The sequence below is a fragment of the Schistocerca americana genome, chromosome 2 (genome assembly GCF_021461395.2).
Source record: "Schistocerca americana isolate TAMUIC-IGC-003095 chromosome 2, iqSchAmer2.1, whole genome shotgun sequence".
NCBI lineage: Eukaryota > Metazoa > Arthropoda > Insecta > Orthoptera > Acrididae > Schistocerca > Schistocerca americana.
This window is the reverse complement of record NC_060120.1, coordinates 951583321-951600572: the sequence shown is the minus strand read 5'-3', so window position 1 is coordinate 951600572 and position 17252 is coordinate 951583321.

Here is a 17252-nt window from a genome sequence, read left to right as displayed (position 1 = left end):
AAATTTTTACAGTATATATCTAAGATCAAGACCCCAAACCGCCTTGAAAATTTTCTTGATATTTTCATCCGTTTCCGAAATGTAGAGATTCAAATTTACGCTGCTTCCACAAGTAAAATACGGACGTAAAATCCGTTGTGAGGTGAAAACGTACTTTATAATGTGACGTAGCACGGAGGAACGTCCTGTAAAGTCTCTCCGTCATTATCAGAAGGGTTCTGTGACTTCCATGTTGCTGTAGACCTGAAGCTCATGCAAAATGTTCGTGCACTTAAAAACCCAACTGCGGTGTAAAATTATTAGGGTTGCGTTATTTCAGTTTCACATAACTAACTATCATAAGTTCCTTTCATATGAGCGATACGCCCTGCTGTAGCAGGAAAAAGAGGAAACCAGCGGAAAAATGGCCCTATTGGAGCATAAAAGACGCGAGTATGTTCCTGTTTATCAAAAGACTCTGACAGAAAAGTGGGGTAGAAACTGCCTCATTCTAGTTTGCTCAGCACCTTTAAAAATTTTCCCAAAAATTTTGGCTTGCTAACGTATTTGCGCTTTTTTAAGCTGACAGAGAAAGAGGCAGTGGCAGTGGGAAAGAGAGGGAAAAGTAATAAATACTGAAACACAGTAGACAATGGTTGTGTTGTAGAAAGAGCGGCGGAGACAATGGCAGTGGGAGAGAGAGGGGCAGAGTGACAGTGGAACATAACTGACAGTGACAGAACACTGATAGGGAAAGAGTGAAAGAGACGTTGCCAGTGGGAGAGAAATAAAGAGGAGGAGAAAGTGCAGGTGGGTGAGAGCCAGTGGTAATAAGAGGGAGAGTCTATGACAATGGCAATAAGGAAGAGAGAGACAGTGGGAGAGACAGTAACAGTGGGAAGGAATGAATGAGGTAGTAGCGATAAGAGAGAGCAAGATGGAGGCAGTAACAGTGAGAGGAGGGAGTATTAATAAGACCGAACGAAGGGGACTGTCGTTGTGAGCCAGGAGTCGGTGGCAGAGGGAAACAAAGAGATAACGACGTTGAGTTGGTCTGAATGAGTGAGTGAGAAAGGACAAGTGGGGTTGGATGGTATGAGCGACTTAAGGCGATGGACTATTGGATGTGAGCCAGTTACAGTTAAGGGAGCTTTTGGGAGTGAGAGGTGACTTGCGAATACGCTCGCATGCCAAAATTTGGGAAATTTTGTTAAGGTACTAAGGAAGGTAGAATGAGGCAACTGGTACGCCATTTCTCAGTGAGAGTAGTTTAATAAAGAGGAGTATGTTCGCCTTCTTTGTCCTCCGATAAGAGCATGAATCCGCTGGTACACTTTAGGCCTGCAAATTTATTGTTTCAAACATTACTGAGCAGTAGTAGGAGGCACTGCTGACGAAAACATGTGGCTGCACTTAGTGTAGCCGACAATGTAGCGGGACGACATCGTTGGGTCATTTTGTCAGCAACATGCAAATTTTACTGTCGACGTAAACTTACCGCCGGTCCTAATGGCCGTGCGGTTCTAGGCGCTACAGTCTGGAGCCGCGAGACCGCTACGGTTGCAGGTTCGAATCCTGCCTCGGGCATGGATGCGTGTGATGTCCTTAGGTTAGTTAGGTTTAAGTAGTTCTAAGTTCTAGGGGACTGATGACCCATAGTGCTCAGAGCCATTTGAACAATTTGTAAACTTACGGTTTCAAATTGGGGAAGAGAAATTTTAAAAGATCTTCTCCGTGGTGCGGTTGCGCGAGGGCTACGATACCCTCTGCGGTTTTCTGCACAAAACAGGGAACAGTTGTTTCTCAAGTGTTGCGCCTGGTACGGGCAGCCGCAGATATTGACATATCGTGTGCGACTGATTCTCGGACACGGCGCCTGGAGACGCGCACCTCTGACGGGAATGGAAATGCTGCGGTCAGAGTGCGGCCTTGGCCTTCTCTGCTCTGCCGTCACTCTGATTCGCAGCATTTCTACCGGAATTCACGAATCAGCCCGGAACGCCGAGAAGCTGCGACTCATTTGCCGCGGGAAGTGTCGCCGCCGTCGGGAATTCTCCGAGTCGTGACTGACTACCGCAAGGCAGCAGAATGGCTTAGCTCGACCTGGGCGTGAAGCTGTTGCGACCTCATAGAGGACAATGTGAGACAGAGGTTTCAAGCCAACAGCGTGTCATATCACGTGGTTCACAAAAAAACGTCACTCTTCAGACTATTCTATTCGGCAACTTATGGTTTTTAAAGTAGAAGATACAGAAACGTTTTGCTACGTTGACGTGATATGTTATTGTATGACAGCAAATTGTAATGTAATGGAATGTACTAAAACTAAACTCCGTCCTAACAGGTCTCGGAAGACCCTAACGGCACTGACCGAACACCGTGTCATCCTCAGCCTATAGGCGTCACTGGGGAGACGTGTGAGGTCAGCTCACCGCTCTGCCGGCCGTTGTCAGCTTTCGTGACTGGAGTCACTACTTCTCATTCAAGTAGCTCCTCAATTTGTCTCGCAGGTGCCGAGTGCACCCCGCTTGCCTTATCCTGCCCCTACATACAGTATAACAACACAGCATCAAGTCTCCATAGAACTTTTTTTGTCGCCTTAACTGTCTCGGTCATCTTTCCTTTTTTGTGTTAAACTGGAACTGCGGCAACAAAGAGCTAAAGGGTAAAACATGTGCATAAACGTTTTTTACCGTATATTCAACCAAGAACAGAGTCGGTGAAGCAGCTTGCTTGATTGGTTTGATGCGGCTCCACTCTCCTGTGCCAGACTCTTCATGTCAGAGTAGCCCTTGTAGCCTACGTCCTCAATTATTTGCTGGATGTATGTAAATCTCTGTCTTTTACCCTCTACAGCTCCCTGTAGTACCAAAGAAGTTATTCCCTGATGTCTTAACAGATGTCCTATCAGCCTGTTCCTTGTTCTTGTCAGTGTTTTCCATATATTCCTTTGCTCGCCCATTCTGCAGAGAACCTCCTTATTCCTTACCTTATCAGTTCACCTAATTTTCAACATTCTTCTGGAGTACCATATCTCCAATGCTTTGAATCACTTTTGTTCCAATTTTATCAAAGTCCATGTTTCACTACCACACAATGTTGTGCTCCAAACGCGCATTCTTAGAAACTTCTTTCTCAGGTTAAAACCTATGCTTGATATTAACAGACTTCTCTCGACTAGGAACACACTTCTCACCGGTGCTCGTCTGTTTTTTGTGCCTACGTTGCTCCGTTCGTCATGGGTTATTTTAATTCCTAGTTGGCAGAATTCGTTAAATTTGTGATCCCCAGTTCAGATGTTCAGTTTCTCGCAGTTCTCATTGATACTTGTCATTCATTTTGTCTTTGTTCGGTTTACTCTCCGTCCATATTCTGTGGTCAATAGACTGTTCATTCCATTCAACACATCCTGTAATTCTTCTTCACTTTCACCCAGAGTAGCAATGCCATCAGCGAATCTTATCATTGGTATACTATCAACATCAATTTTAATCCCACATTTGAAATTTTCTTTTATTTGCGTCATTGCTTCTACAATGTACAGACTCAACAATAGGGGCGAAGGCCTTACACCTATTTTAATCCAAGCACTTCGTTCTTGGACCTCCAGTCTTATTGTTCTCTGTGTTTCTTGTACATATAGTACATATAGTATATTACCCATTTTCCCCTATAGCTTACCCTATTTTTCTGAAACTTTCGAATACCCTGCACCACTTGACACTGCCAAACGCTTTTTCCAGGTCGACAAATCGTATGAACATGTCTTGATTTTTCTTTCGTTTTGATTCCATTTTCAACCGTAACGTCAGAACTGCCAAAGGTAGAAACGAAAAACCTTATGGGCTGTATGCCGCGATAGGGAGCCTCGACATCTCTGTCAGGTAAGGATCACACCGCTGACCACCTTAAAAACATCTTGTCTGTTAAACATGAGATTTAGCATATCAGAGGTGTGACGCTATGCAGTTAGTACGTACTTCTGAAACCTTCCCCCCCCCCCCCCCCCCGCCTTCCCTTCCTCATATCAGCAACAATAAAATGAGCAACTGACCACATCACGGAATTAGACTACGATTGCTGAAAGATGGAGGAATCCGGCAGCAAGATAATGTCAGTGGTGTAAGCAGGGACAGAAGTCCTGGTAAGAAAAGCAAGTTGATTCTGCAGCCAGAGCCAGTTCCCCCGGTGACCACAGCAGGTAAATCTACTCGGAATAGTGCGCAAGAAACGACATCGACATCCTGTAGCTGTGTCACTAAATCCAGTTCGCTGTCGAGGTTCATTAGAAAGTAATAAGTTATTAATGACTCTCCACCAAGAGGTAACTATTTACCGTGTTAATCGGAAGGCTGATGTTCGTCCATACAACCTTGCTAGGAACTCACGGTGATAAAAGTTTAACGAGAATGAGACGGACCACCCCGTCCTCGCGATCAAGCAGAAATTGTATTGTGACCACTTACCATCTCAAGAAGTCTTCTCCAAGATACGTCACCGCAATACAAAAATTTCGAACGTTACGCAATTTCAAATGAATGTGACATGCGCCAACAGGCTAAGCAAGACTCATTGGCTTTACGAGACTGAATAATCGTGACGTGACAGTATATATTTCAAAGGTAACAATCACTATCATGCGTCGGACATACATCGCGAACGCCTTGCGCGTAATATCTGAGAGAGACAAGCCCCCTTCCCTACGCAGCATCGTCAGAATTTCGCAATGTATTTTAAATACACTATGTGATCAAAAGTATCCGGACAACCCCAAAAACATACGTTTTTCATATTAGGTGCATTCTGCTGCCATCTTCTGCCAGGTACTCGATATCAGCGACCCCAGTAGTCATTAGACATCGTGAGAGAGTAGAATGGGACGCTCCGCGGAACACACGGACTTCTAATGGGGTCAGGCGATTGGGTGTCACTTGTGTCATACGTCTGTATGCTAGATTTCCACACTGCTAAACATCCCTAGGTCCACTGTTCCCGATAGTGAAGTGGAAACGTGAAGCGACAAGTACTGCATAAAAGCGTACGGGCCGATTCGTCTGTTGACTGACATAGACCGCCGACAGTTGAAGATAGTCGTAATGTGTAATAGACAGACGTGTATCCATACCATCACACAGGAATTCCAAACTGCATCAGGATCCACTGCAAGTACTGTGACAGTTAGGCGGGAGGAGAGAAAACTCGGATTTCATGGTCGAGAGGCTGCTCGTAAGCCACGCATCACGCCGGTAAAAGCCAAACGACGCCTCGCTTGATGTATGGAGAGTAAAAATTGGACGATTGAACAGTGGAAAAACGTTGAGTGAAGTTACGAATCACAGTACACAATGTGGCGATCCGATGGCAGGGTGTGGGTATGACGAACGCCCGGTGAACGTCATCTGCCAACGTGTGTAGTGCCAACAGTAAAATTCGGAGGCGGTGGTGTTATGGTGTGGTCGTGTTTTTCTTGGAGGGAGCTTGCATCCCTTGTTGTTTTCGTGGCACTATCACAGCACACGCCTACATCGATGTTTTAAGCAACTTCTTGTTTCCCACTGTTAAAGAGCAATTCGGGTATGGGGATTTCATCTTTCAACACGCTCGATTACCTGTTCATAATGCACGGCCTGTGGCGGGATGTTTACTCGACAATAATATCCCTGTAATGGACTGGCCTGGACAGAGTCTTGACCAGAATTCAATAAAATATCTTTGCGATGCTTTGGAACACTGACTTCGTGCCAGGCCTCACCGACCGACATCGATACCTCTCCTCAGTGCAGCACTCCGTGAAGAATGGGCTGCCATCCCCCAAGAAACCTTCCAGCACCTGATTGAATGCATGCCTGCGGTAGTGGAAGCTGTCATCAAGGCTAAGGGTGGGCCAACGCCATACAGAATTCCAGCATTGCCGATGGAGGGCGTCACGAACTTGTAAGTCATTTTCAGCCAAGTGTCCGGATACTTTTGACTACACAGTGTATGTGGTCTTTCCATACAAATTCGTCAGACAGTTGCCGTTTTGGGGAGGGGAAGGACATGTGTGATATAACACCCCTTACAAAGATTACAGGTAAACAAGATCCGTACTTTCTACAAAACGGTAAGCAAGCGTCGTTCATGTTCCAGTATGGCTCTCTGAAACTTATCGGTAACAGATTTCCAATTTAAACCCGCCATCTTCAGTAGGCAATGATAAACGACAACCTCCAAAGTTGTATGCCGATCCACTAAACGTGCCCAAGTAAGGACAGCGTCCTCGAAGCCGCGTAGGTTGAGGAATTTGCATTTGTCTTCATTTAAGCGCGAACATGAAGTACGAAAAAAACCGTCAACTATCACTTTTGACAAAGGGACTTCCTCACTTCGACGAACGTGAGGTTCCCTCTGAGAGTTCGAAACACGAAAGGCGATCAACAACCTGCCGCAACTAGTGTTCGAAAGGCAGAACAAACAACGACATACCCGTAGAGAGCGGGCTGCCCTGGGGCATTCCCCCGACAGAAAACGACAGGCAGCGTCAGCCGTCCATTGACCACAACTGACCCCGCAATGATCTTGTGCTAGTTAGAAACAACGATACGTGCAGGATCGGTAATGCCAACGATCTCCAACAAGCGACCGAGATGCGCGTGACTAATGCGACCAGATGCCACAGAAAAATCTAAGGACGAAAAGAACAGTGAATAAATGAAATAGCCACCATGGCAACCACAATCCTATATTCTGCCACTGGAGTTAAAGCTGTACGGCCAGGGAGCCAATATTGATCTTTTCCAATCACACGGTCATGCAATAAGGACTATGTACTGCCCGTGTAACAGTTTTGTAGTCAACATTAAGTAGCGGGAGGGGGCGAAAAGTAGCCTCTGTTCGGAATGAAAACTATTTCCCCCTCCCCTTGAAGCTCATGGGCACAGCTCTCGTTTGAAATGGAAATAAAAGTAGAACCCAAGATTTGCAGCTTTCCACACTCTGACCACTGTCCCAATAAGGATGGTAACGCTCTACCTAGCGGAATCTCCCACTCAGCACCAGTCATGGTATCAACGGACCCATCAGCGAGATGGGAAATGTTGGGCATCTGCTGAGCACGACAATATTTCATGGGTTGTCGGGCGAGGATCACAGTAGCTGCAACAACACAGTGATCAGTCTAAGGCGCGAGAATTACGTCAACTGCAAGAAACTGATGCCTCAAAGTATCCGACAAATGATGCTTCTCAAGTCTGCTACTAGACGTTGCAGTAACAAACTTGAATTTCACCCACAAACGTATAGAATGAAGTAGTTCACGGAGATGAAGACTAAAATTAAAATGAGGTGACTGTTAACGGGACATAACAGGCAGCTGAAGTCACCACCCAGCAGAAGGTTCCGAGGATTCTTACGCAAAAGATGAAGGGGCTCTTCTCTGTGAAATTTCGAGCACGCCACCGTTTGAGCCACGCCAGACAGTGTACAAAGCACAACCAGGGTAAGGCAAAAAGGCGAACCAATCCGTGGGCAGAATCGAGAACTTCAGTGTCAGTGACAAGAATACCTTCACGATAAAAACAGAGCAGTACCCATCGATTCTTCAGGGTGTAACGCCGGAAATGCATATCCTCCTATTTCCATCTATTGCACTGAAATTTTTTTTCCTTATTTTGTTACCTGAAGATATAACATTTCTGTGTCTTTGTATATTGTAATTGTTTCACTATTTGTATATATATGCATTTATGTCGATTTATAATTGGTTTGTTTTGTGAATATTGTTTGTATTTATACGCTGGGTCTGGCCTAGGGAAAACTATGCTATCGAACGAATACATCGATAGGTCGTGTGGAGAACCAAAGTGTGTAGGATCTTTGGTAGTGTTAACTCTGTCGCGTGGAGCGCGGGCAGAGGGAGAGTCTGGCTGGGGTAGTGTGGTTGAGCAGGTGTGTTGTGTGACGCTCCCGCGAGTTGCCGCGCTTTCGGGGTTTGGCAGCATGTAATTGCGCTCGACTTGCTATGTTAGTTTCTGACATGGCGTCGCGGACGGAAGGCGTTAGCTGGCACACATCAAGAACCCGTTTCGGCTGGAGACCGTGTCGAGAAGAAGGCGCGCCTACATCCAATTTCTGCAACAGCGACGGCCGACAATGAGTGACTGTCGCCACCTCCTCGATCGACGGCTTCAAACCTTCAATCAACCAACAAGGAAGACTGGAAGCACGTAAAGTTTTTAGAACTGTATGGTAGACCTCAGCTTTTCAAACTGTTCCATTTTCATTACTAAATTACAGCAACGTAGCATGAACCTCTGTTGCTCATTGTCCGAATTGCATTACCAAACAGGGTCCCTTCCTTTTCCGGAATGAACCCGAGTGTCGTTGAAATTCAAACGCCAGCATCATTCGATTTCACTGCTTTAATTTCAAAGTTCAGTTAAGGTATTCGTAGATGGCTACAATATTTAGATTACACAAGCACAAATGAAGAGTGCGAGTTTTGTTACCGTATTTTTGCTTACCTGTGACTGCAGCTCAGCTTAGTACGTACTAAATTTTACTATTGTTAATTGTTCAGAATCATTTAATTCAAGTTCAAAGTTAAATCTCTTATTTCTAAATTGCGTAGATTCAAGTAGCTTTTGAAATGATTGTTGAGGTAGTCCAAGACTAATCGTATTTTACTGAATTTCGATGTGCTTCAGAAAGAAAGCTCACTATTAACTACAGTCACTAAATTAACTTTCGATTTCTGGTTTTATTAATTCTTTTGCTAAATTAAGTCAGAGTGTAGCGAAATTTATTACTTCTGACAAACTTTCAGTTTTCACACTACACGTGTCAACCTTCAGTTGCCACGCTTCTAGTGCTAATTATATGTGTAATAACCTTTCTTTTTCAGTTACTATAGTAATTGTCCTCAGGACTGGCGACCGTAATTTCCCCAAATCTCAAATATCTAATTACCGCTAGTTAATTGTTAACGTAACGGCCGCACATTTACTTTCTTTATTAACTTTACCCCTTTTCAAAATTAATTTCCACCAGTTTCATTTGCATTTTTCCCTCTTTACCAACAAATTAACTTCGGTGACGATTGATTTTCCCAAATTTCCATTAGGTACACGCGGTTTAATTTTTCACTGTCATTAAGGTCGATAAGTGAGGGGGAGGTTACAAGAGGCTACATAAAAATTATCTGAAACCCGGGGAGAGAAACAGTGGTAAACAATACTTCCTACAAGAATATAATATCTGCACTAGAATCATAAATAAACTGACCTAGAGTAGCGAACCGTAACTCAGATTCAGTGCGATTGACATTCAAAGTAACAAGGGTGTGTGGCTGAGTCATCGATCAAAGTAGGACAATAGTGAAAGTCCATCCACGCGAGATTCCGACCATCAGTCCAATGCCAAGTCCACAGACGAGTCCCATGGAAGGAAACTAATCGCACGTCCCGCAAAACCCTTACGCCGCGATTTCTTGCGCGAGCCAGCCAGCACTGAGGCAAAATCATCTTAGCACCCAGGAGAGGAGCGCCAGGGGAAAGGGAGGGGGGAGGGTTAAGAAAAATAAGCACAATATCTGGATCTGCCCCCCGCTGGACAAGGAAAAGTAACCTGATCTGGCGTGACAGAGAGGGACGGAACAACAGGCTCAGCGGGCGACGAAGCCGAAGCAATTTGAGCCTACTTCCACAGTACAAAATTTAACGGTAGAAGCACCGTAGGTTGCGTAGTGGCGCCGTAAATGGCGGTGGAAACGGAGACAGGGAGGCTTCGCTGTTCGTCAGACCACGATATCTTGTGGGGCGACAAGGTGACCGATCACACAGGCCCTATCCCTCCTAAGATCCATGCCCCAGGCCGAGCGAACGCCCGAATCCGCCGCTCTCACAACCTCCATAGAAGAATGGGAGGCTACTACGCAATTTGTATCCTCAGGAGAGACACTTGACGCAGGAGGGCTGACACGGGGGATTCTCAGCAGAAAACATCTGCATCCTGGATACGACGTCGCTTATGTTGCAACACCTGAGCATCGGCACGGGTAGCAGATGTCTTCGGTTTTAACGGGACAAAACTGCGTGCTGATAAACACAAATCGTGCTGTGGACTGTCACTAGAATTATCGCCAGGTGGAAATAGATCTACTACTATCAATTTATGTCGCTGTTTAAGATAATTTTTGAGAACATAAACCCCCTTCGGACAAGCGAGACGTATATCATCTCTCCTCGCGACGTCGCGTATATTTCGCACACTCGTAGTAGCGGCTAAAATGTACGCTAACAATCATCACTATTGCTACGTAGGCAAACACTTTTGAGTAATGGTATTGGGTTGTGTTGTAACAATTTATGTTGTCGACACACATTGCTAGCTTAAAAATAGGAGTGGTTTGTTTAAAACTGTTGTAGTTAATACCTGATAAAAATTGTTGCAGAGAGAGGCACTATATAATCACCTTCGTAGCTCCACTATCATTCTCAGTGTTGTATAAGTCCTTTGTCGAACGTTGACCTTTCATACTGTTAATCATGATGTGAAATATTTACGGCAATGAAAACAAGATTTTCGCCAGTCAGCGATCTACTCGAAAGCAAGACTGAGCTTCGTATTATTATTGACTATCTTTCTGTTCTTCGTGTACATTTAATGAAAAATTGTCTGCAAAAATATTTTCTTTTCCTCATGGCAAAAATATTTACAGTAGGTTTCTGTTACCTTGTAGTTGAAGCCCGAAAATCATGTGATTAACTACATTACACGTAGTAGCTGCCAGTGCGCCATTACGACAAAAGAATGGCAGATTGCCTATGACAAAACTTGAATTCTAGCTATAATCAATTATTTTCACTTAATTTTATTCACATCGAGTGACAGGTATGAAATGAGATTACAAGGACAAAACATTTTATACATATATTCTGAAAAAAATACTTACGTACAATTAATAAAGACGGGCGTTCAGATGCAACTTCGTACAAAAGCGTCTAGTAGCTCCAAGAGCTGACACCAAAGTGATCATTTTATTCATCCAAGTCTTTATCACATAAATATATAGAAATTCCATGACATGATTTACTTATAGACTTTGTTAATCTTAGTACACTGAAGCGCCATAGGAACTGGTATAGGCATCAGTATTCAAATACAGAGATATGTAGACATGCAGAATACGGCGTTACGGTTGGCAACGCCTATATTAGACAACAAGTGTCTGGCACAGTTGTTACATCGGTTACTGTTGCTACAATGGCAGGTTATCAAGATTTAACTGAGTTTGAACGCGGTTTATAATCGGCTCATGAGCGATGAGACACAGCATCTCCGAGGTAGTTATAAAGTGGGGATTTTCCCATATGACCATTTCACAAGCGCACCGTGCATATCAGAAAACCGGTAAAACAACAAATCTCCGACATCACTGCGGCCTAAGAAAGATCCTGCAAGAACGGGACAAACAACAACTGAAGAGAATAGTTCAAGGTGACAGAAGCACAACCCTTCCGCAAATTGCCGCAGATTTCAATGCTGGGCCATCAAAAAGTATCAGCGTGCGAATCGTTCAACGAAACACATCGATATGGGCTACCGTAGTCGAAGGCCCACTCGTGTTCACTTGATGACTGCACGACACAAAACTTTACGCCTCGACTGGGCCCGTCAACACTGACAATGGACTGTTGATGACTGGAAACACGTTGCCTGGTCGGACTAGTCTGGTTTCAAATTAAATCGAGCGGATGGTCGTGTACGGTTATGGAAAAAAATTTCATGGATCCATGGACCTCGGGTTGCCAGCAGGGGACTGTTCAAGATGGTGGAGGCTCTGTAATGGTGTGGGGCGTCTGCAGTTGGAGTGATATGGGACCCATGATATGTCTAGATACGACTCTGCCATGTGATATTTACGTAAGCATACCGTCTGATCACCTGCATCCATTCATGTCCATTGTGCAGTCCGACGGACTTGGGAAATTCCAGCTGAACAATGCGACATCCCCACATGCCCAGAATTGCTATAGAGCAGCTCCAGCAAGAGTCTTCTGAGTTTAGACACTTCCGCTCGTCACCAGACTACCAAGAAATGAACGTTATTGTGCGTATCTGGGATGCCTTGCAACGTGCCGTTCAGGAGAGATCTCTACCCATTTGTACTTTTACGGATTTATGGACAGCCCTGCAGGATTCATGGTGTCAGTTCCCTCCAGCACTACTTGATACATTAGTCGAGTCCATGCTAGTCGTGTTGCGTCAGTTCTGCGTGTTCGCTAGGGCTTTACACGATATTAGGTAAGTGTATCGGTTTCTTTGGCTCTTCAGTGTATTTGCAGCGAATTAGGTGTGGGTAATGAAAACAGACTACTCTATGACTACATCGAGCTATTCTTCTTAATCAGAGCCGTACATAGCGCAAGTGCCTAAAGTATGAGTAACCACAGGTAAAAACCCAACTGATTCGCTGTTATGGGATGCTGTTTAGGAAGAGCAACTACTCAGCAATAACTGTTAGGTACCGTAGCCCACGGACTCGAAAAATGCGGACGAATCTGTCGCCAAAGAAAACACCACAAAAGGATAGACAAGGAGAGTCTTTGACACAAGTACGCTCACAGATGAACATACACCACGGTATGAGCTAATTGCCACGCTCGAAGCGCTACGGCGGAACTAAGGAGTAAACGCGTCCGAGAGCTGCCGCTGTCAAGCGAAACTGGGCTAGGTCTGACAGATGTATTCATTAAACCGAAGGAATGACATATAAGTTATCATTACAAATTTTTGCAATAGCTACTACAACGATTTATAATCTCACGTCAAACCCGTATTTGTAGACAACCCTTATAATCCAGAACGAATCTTTCCCTTTACACAGCCGGCCGGGGTGGCCGAGCGGTTCTAGGCGCTTCAGTCCGGAACCGCGCTGCTGCTAGGTCGCAGGTTCGAATCCTGCCTCGGGCATGGATGTGTGTGATGTTCTTCGGTTAGTTAGGTTTAAGTAGTTCTAAGACTAGGGGACTGATGACCTCAGATGTTAAGTCCCATAGTGCTCAGAGCCATTTGAACCATTTTTTTTCCCTTTACAGCGAAGTGTGTGCTGTTTTGAAATTTTCTCGCGAACCAGGGTTCGAACCAGAACCTTGTCTTTTCCGGGAAATGTTCTTTTCGACTGAGCTATCTAGGCGTGACACACAAACCGTTCTCACATCTTTACCCCGGCCAGTACCTCTCTCTTGCCTTCCAAACGTCAGAGAAGCTGGCCTGCTAACCCTGTGGAACTAACACTGTTGGAAAAAAGAATATTGCGAAGACACGCCTTTGGCAAAGTCTAGGACATTGCTTCCAGAACGATTGTTTCAATTGCGTTGTTTTGAAATTTTCTGGCAGATAACTACCACGTGCCGAAAAGGGACTGGAACACAGAATATTATATTGCCCGCGAAAGGCAAAGTTCAAGGTTTGAGTCACTGTCTGGCATACAGTTTTAATCTGTTAGGGAATTTCAACACTTATAAAGATCGAACTACACCACAGGCAGCGACAATTTTCACCAGGATGTTCGGGTCGACTGGAGGTTTTCACGCAAGAACTTTAGCACATCGCCACAACCGAGCGAGGTGACGCAGTGGCTAGCACACTAGACTCGCATTCGGGAGGATGACGGTTCAATCCAGCGTCCGGCCATCCTGATTTAGGTTTTCCGTGATTTCCCTAAATCGCTCCAGGCAAATGCCGGTATGGTTCCTTTGAAAGGGCACGGCCGACTTCCTTCCCCGTCCTTCCCTAATCCGATGAGAAAGATGACCTCGCTGTCTGGTCTCCTTCCCCAAAACAACCCAACCCAACCCAACATCGCCACAACAGGACATCAGATGGAATCAGATCAGATGCACGATCTTTCAAAGTGAGCTGAGGTCCTGTTACTTCAGAGCAACATACAGGCACTAATATCAAGTGGGATACCTTCCAGCCAGCGGCGGCTCGTGAGCATACTTCTGGGTGTTCACAGATTTCTAGGCTGAGGTAAAGTTGAGAGTGTGACATTAATAGCCTCTACTCTATGACGCTTGTTGTTGTTGTGGTCTTCAGTCCTGAGACTGGTTTGATGCAGCTCTCCATGCTACTCTATCCTGTGCAAGCTTCTTCATCTCCCAGTACCTACTGCAACCTACATCCTTCTGAATCTGCTTAGTGTATTCATCTCTTGGTCTCCCTCTACGATTTTTACCCTCCACGCTGCCCTCCAATACTAAATTGGTGATCCCTTGATGCCTCAGAACATGTGCTACCAACCGGTCCCTTCTAGTCAAGTTGTGCCACAAACTTCTCTTCTCCCCAATCAATAACAGTAATAATAACAACAAAAATAAAAATATGCACAACTTACATGACAAAAGAAAAAAATTGCTTTTGTCGAATTTTGTTGTTTTGTGTATAGCGAAGTACAGTTCACGGAAAGAACAAAATAACGTGTAAGCATTCGTACTCCCATTTCGAATTTTTGTGTAAGTGGTAGTTCTCGTGCATTTTTATTTTTGTGGATAAATGTACAAAATCCCTTACTCACTTATTGGTCCACGAATTAACTTCCTGGCTAAAAATCAGACATTCTTACGTTGCAACCACACAACAAATTACGCTAACTGTAAACTTCTCTGTCAAGTGTCGCTTGTATCCACACTTATTTGATTTCGTCACTTTCTCAATCAACGGTACTGGTCTGGGAGGCTTTAGTTCCTTTGCCGATAACTTTTCCTGGTATTTTATTTTTCTTTTAGCATTTGAAATAGATTGAACAGATTTCATGTTGACACTACACTCGAAAGACGATTCCCGCACAGTAAACAACCAACTCCAAACACAAACTGCCGTTTGTGGAACTATTTACACTCAAGTATTAAACTCTACCGACATGAGGCGATTAAAACCACAAGGGCCTAAGGCACACCGTCGTCAGTCCCACATTTAAGTGAATAACAGAGAAAGCAGTGATACAGCTTTTCGTGAATGTTCATACATACAATGTGGGCGCGCTGCTGCTTCGGTCGCATGTTCGAATCCTGCCGCGGGCATGGATGTGTGTGATGTCCTTAGGTTAGTGAGGTTTACGTAGTTCTGAGTCTAGACGACTGATGACCGCAGATGTTAAGTCCCATAGTGCTCAGAGCCATTTTAACCATTTGAACAATGTGGCCCCACAGCACACATAAACCTAACTCACCATAAGAGCAACAGATCTCGGAAGCATGAATAAATGCTACAATTTCACAACTGACGATGATGTGCGCTAGGCCCTTATGGTTCTCAGAGACTCAAATGAATACTGGTATGATAAAACTCCAGAACTTAGCACTGTATAACTAACTCAGAAATACACAAAAGAGGTATAACTATAACATATACCGATGTCCGATCTAATTTTTTATATAGTGAGTGAATTAGCATAGCGGAGGAATGTGTCAATGTCTAGTGGGATTTATACCAAGCGAATGGGTATAAAAGTTTGCTGCAGTGTGCTACCACCTGGTGGTATTGACGTAAACTTCTAGTTGAGTGGTAAACTTATTAATTCAAGACATAAAGTCTGTAAAGGAGTCCGCAATCATTGTTGATAAGTGAGTGGTAAACGCCGTGAACCGCGCGCGTTGTTTATCAAATCCGTATGTAATTGAGCCATAGGACAATGACGTCACGCCAGTTGTGCATGCGCAAATGCTCCTTAAAACGTGCACAACTGAAGATGTACTAGTGACTCTGATGCCAAGTTTCAAAGAGTCTTGAGCAGCAGCAGTACACAGCGTGGCAGATTCAATGCCATGAATTTCAAACTACCGCATCTATATCACTTTTAACAACATTCAAAGAAAAATAACCAATAAATTCGCAAGATGTGAAACGTTAGTATATCCACATGCTCACACAGCAGCCGTCACTGCTTCTATCAGCATAGAAAGTATGTTACTATACAGTGGCACAGTTATGGGTAAATGAAGAGGAGGTAGATATGGACCACTGCACCAGTCGTTCACTGTGCCCACTTACAAGTTCATTGTAATTTTTGTGTCGATGGCTTTTCCCAACGGTCCATGAAAGACAACTGCCACTAATGAGGTAGCGAGATTTCTTCCTTCAGAGCAATAGTGTAGGAAAATGAGAGTTGACTGTAGAACACTGTTGCCTTATTCACTTAAAAAGAAACGAGGTCCGAAGTCAGAAGCAGTTAAAGGTTGCACTTGCAAACCCCCTTCTGCCTTCGCTGTTCTCACTGTTCTCTGAATGGTGCAAACAATGTGCGCTCAAATTTGTCTCGCACTCCCTCCTCAAGAGGTAGGTCTTTGATGTGGTGTGTGGAGGGGGGGGGGGAGGGAGGAGAGGGGAAGGAGCGGGAGTATATCCCACAACGTCACGTTACGTCCCTGGAAATTGAAAATTCTGCCACTGATTCCCTGCCACTACCTGAAATTCTGATTAATATAGAGCTTTAGCGTGTAGTGAAACCGGCACCTCTTTAATATGAAATGTTGGTTACAATGCCTGACAAAAAAAATGAAGTACCCACAACACACAGTCACATGTCACGCTCGCATTATAGAGGGGTGAGTGAACGATCAGAGTTGCAATTCTCTTGACGGGTGGAATGGACGCCAGAGTGCGTTAATGTTGTTTGTGCATGCCTGGTAGGGAACAGCAGCGTCAGATGCTGATTCATCAGTGTGAAGGACACGTAGATACCGTGTGTCTATCTGAAACAGCTTTATCTGCGCCTGGCAGAGTTTGAAAGCGGACCCATTGCGGGTTTCCATTTGACCGACTATTCGAATCGTGCAGTATTCAGATTTGTGGGGGATTCGGATGTGACAGCAGCCCAATATTGGATTCCATATGAGCGCGAGGGGAGTCACACTCGTGCTCGAGGCTCCAGTCGACCATGTCTGATCAGCACAAGGGAAGATTGCCGAATTGCACTCCGAGCACATCCCAAACCCTTCACAACTGCGCCTGCCATCCGAGAACAAGTAATGGACCCCCAACAATATTGTCATCCCGCACCATTTATTGAAAACTAACAGCGCCTGGATTACGGAATTAACCTCCAATGCTGCACTTGTGGTGGTGCCGTGATTGGGAAGCATCGACTGTTGACGAATGGCGTCGCATTGTGTTCAGCGATGTATCGCGGTTCCGCCCTACCATGGATGACCATCGTTGGCAAGTATGGAAGTGACCTGAGGAGATGTCCCATCTTTCCAATGTTTTCGGGAGGTTCAGCGATGCTACTCCTG